Here is a 3,514-nt window from a genome sequence, read left to right as displayed (position 1 = left end):
TGGAGCCCACTGCCCAGGGACAGACTGAGCAGAGTTTCAGCTACGTGATCAGAGCCCCCAGCAGCGATGGGTTTGACGTGATGAACGTGGACGTGACCATCGATACGCGCTGGGTATTCCGAGATGCAGAGGAGGCTGGCGAGGAGGAGCAGGGGCGTCTTCCGGAAGGAGCCAGCAGCAGCGCAGGTGTGGCCCCGGGGGAGCTCGGGGAGCAGCCGGCGTCCTCCGAGCAGAAGCTGTTAGTGGCTGTGGACGAGCCAGACCTGAGGGCCAGGTGGGTGTGCTGGTGAGCGCTGTGCGTGTCTGATGGGTTCTGGGCTGTGTCGCCTGTGCTACCAGGCAGACTGGCTGAGGTCAGGGCTTACAGAGGTGCGTGAGCCACTCCATCCTCCCGTCCTTCCCATCCTGCCTTTCTGCTCCTAGGCTCCCTTGTACCCTCCAGATCTGATCAGGAAGACTAGAGACTAGTGGTCAGTAGATAGACAGAGGCGGTGGCTGGGGGCATCTGTGTGGGGGTCAGGGAGGTTGGGACATCTGTACTGTATGCTGTGCCCTCCACCTTCTTCAAAGAAGGGATGTGCCATCTTGCAGGAGTCGGGCAGCAGGGTGTAGGAGCTGAACCAAGGCTAGAAAAGTGCCAGGGCTTGCCCTCTGCGTTGCTCCTGCCTGAATATCCCTGAACCCTGTGAGTGTGGTATCATCTTTTACAGATGGGGAAACAGAGGCAGGGGATGGTTCACTTCAGCCAGAGGGGCCAAGAGCTGAAGCCTGGATCTGAGTGTGCAGCTGTGAATGCAGCGAGCAGGCTCATTCCAGGATGGATTTGGTCAGGCAGGCAGGGTGGCAAATGGTTGGGAGTATTTATGTCAATGGGTGAACATTTCAGAGTGCTTATTATAAAGATGATGCAGTAGCATTGTTAGAAATTTGAGAAAGCAAGCTCTATCCCCTCCTCCTCTTTCTCCTTCCCTTCTTCCGCTTTTGTGCTGTTACGGGGCTTGAACTCAGGGCCTTGTGCTCTTGCTTTGCTTTTTGTTCAGGTTGGCACGCTACCCTGTGAGCCACACCTCTGCTTCTAGCCTTTTGATGATTAATGGGAGCTAAGGCAGACTTTTCTGCCTGAGCTGACTTCGAACTGTGATCCTCAGCTCTTGGCCTTCTGAGTAACTAGGATTATAGGCATGAGCCACCAGCACCAGGCTCAGAGAATTGTTAATGTATACACATGTTTTTCAAAGCATAATTTTGTCAGAATATCAATGGCCAAACAATATGAAGGCACACTGTCCTGGGGGCTTTGGAACCTCTGGCCCAGTTTCCTGATCCTGGTGACCCCCTCTCCCCCTCACCTCCATCCTCTTGGCCCTAGAGACCCCACCCCACCCCCACCTCCTGGTGACTCCCCTGCCTCCATCCACAGGGTGCAGGAGTTGGAGCTGTCGGAGAGGAGGCTGCTGTGGGAGGTGGACCAACTGAGCGCCCGCGCAGCCCGGGAGCGGAGCGCCTCCCTCTGCGTCCAAGAGCAGCTGCGGGGGCTGCAGGAGGAGCTGGCTAGCAGGGTTCGTGTCCTACGGTGCTCTGCCCTTCCAGTAAAGCCAGGGCTGTGGCTGAACCAAGCCAGCACAGGGCAGGGCAAGCCCGGAGGGGTGGCGGGATCCTACTTAAACAGGAGGCCAGGGGCCCCGTCCTGCCTGCCTGCCAGGCTCCTGGGGACACAGCAGATTACGGGGCGTTGCTGGCCCATGTGCTCTTGCCATAGGCCTGTTGCAGTAGCCTTTGTGCCTGAGCCCCCTGAGCCAGGCCGCAGCTGGAGGATGGTAGGTGGCTGACACAGCTCCCATCCTCGGAGCCCCATGCAGGTGGGGACAGGCTCTGCCCTCCTTAGAGCCCAGGGTGCTAAGACAGGGTGCTGGAGCTGGGAGGAGGGGGTGCTCTGTGTGTAATGGTATCCAGACTCCGGAGGAAGGACAGAGAGGTGGGCCTTGTTGGAAAGGACCATGGAGCGTGGGGACAGTATCTGCAAAGGCACGGGGCCTGCAGAAGAGCCTACAGGGTGCTCCTACAGGGAGCAGGGGGTGGGAAAACTGAGGGAAGGGTTCCAGGAGTCACTGCAGCAACCCCCCACTTCCTGAATAGTTTAGGGTCCCAGGTGAGAAGGCTCAGGGTCCGATGGTGACGTGGGTATATCATTCTAGTGGTATGGGAGACATTTTAGGAGCAGGGGGTGTGAATTGGAGACCTCCTTGGAGACACAGCAGGGCTCAAGGGGAGGATTCGAGGCAGCAGCCTGGAGCGAAACCCTGGCTGTGACGCTGAACAAGCTGCGTGACACTGGGCAAATGATGTAACCTCTCTGGGCCTCAGTTTCTTCATCTGTAAGGTGGGGGTCACAGTAGTAATTCCCCTCAGATAGTTGTGCAGAGACTGCAGGGTGTAGCGACTTATTGGTTGCCGACCTGGGTGAGTGTGCATGCTGATGGATCTGTCACCAAGCCCTATGTCCAGAAGCAGAGCAGAGGGTCACCATGATGGAACCAGGGCCTTGCCCAGGGTCCCTCGGCCACCGCTGGGTCCAGCACGGCCCTGTCTGTTCTCCAGCGGCCATCCTTTGCTGGTGGTACCTGGAGTTAGAAGTCCCCTGTGAGGGACACGGCTCTGTGCCCATGCATGTCCAGTGTGCTGGGACTGCCAGTGCCCCGGAAGCAGTTCCCGCAGAGGCCTCCTCCCAGTTGCCGACCTGGGGTCACTCAGAGCCCACCCGCCCTCCGGGCTACGTTGGCTATAGAACGCCCACCATTGGGAAACCTTTCGGGGAGTTTTCCTTCCAGTTTTTACCTATCCCTCCCGCCCCACAGAGCCAGCCTGGACTTTCTCAGCCAGCCCAAGTGTTCTCGTTCCTGTTCGCTCCTGGCTCTCTCCCTCGTACATGGTCTCTCTGGCTGGTAGCAGCAGCACATAGCCACAGGGACTGCCTTTGCCTGATTAGTCCACTCCGAAAAGCAGGCGAGGACTCCCCATTTTCAAGAAGGTGCACCCCAGTCAGTGTGACGTGGAGGGAGCAAGGTGTCGGAACAGGGCAAGGCAGGTGGCCAGATGGGCAAAGGAAAGGCTGAGCATCAGATGCCAGGCTCCAATGGTGAATCCTAGCTATGATTTCACACAAGTCACTTCTGATTGTCCCGCAGGACAGCGGGCAGCGCTGTCGCCAGGTCTGTCACTTAGGGGCCCGCCCTGCGGGGAGCAGGGTCTGCCTAGGGGCTAAGGTTGGGGCTGGTGGGGTGGGAGCGAGGACAGCAGGCGTCTCCAGCAGTCGTGGTTTGCAGACTGGTGTGGTCCGTGCGGGCCGGGGGCGTCTCCTGTGGCCCTTTGAGGGCACAGCAATCCTTCCCAAGACACTGGGGGAATCACACGAGTGATCCCAGGGATGAGGTGTTTCTTGGCTCTCCAAATGCTAATCAAGACCGTTTGGGTGCAATATTTTAATAAGAGTGACACTATGGTGTGGCACAGGTGG

This window comes from Dipodomys merriami, unplaced genomic scaffold, assembly GCF_024711535.1.
Source record: "Dipodomys merriami isolate MVZ:Mamm:240054 unplaced genomic scaffold, mDipMer1.0.p SCAF_9, whole genome shotgun sequence".
Classification (NCBI taxonomy): domain Eukaryota; kingdom Metazoa; phylum Chordata; class Mammalia; order Rodentia; family Heteromyidae; genus Dipodomys; species Dipodomys merriami.
The sequence above is the reverse complement of the archived record's forward strand: the minus strand, read 5'-3'. Positions refer to the sequence as shown.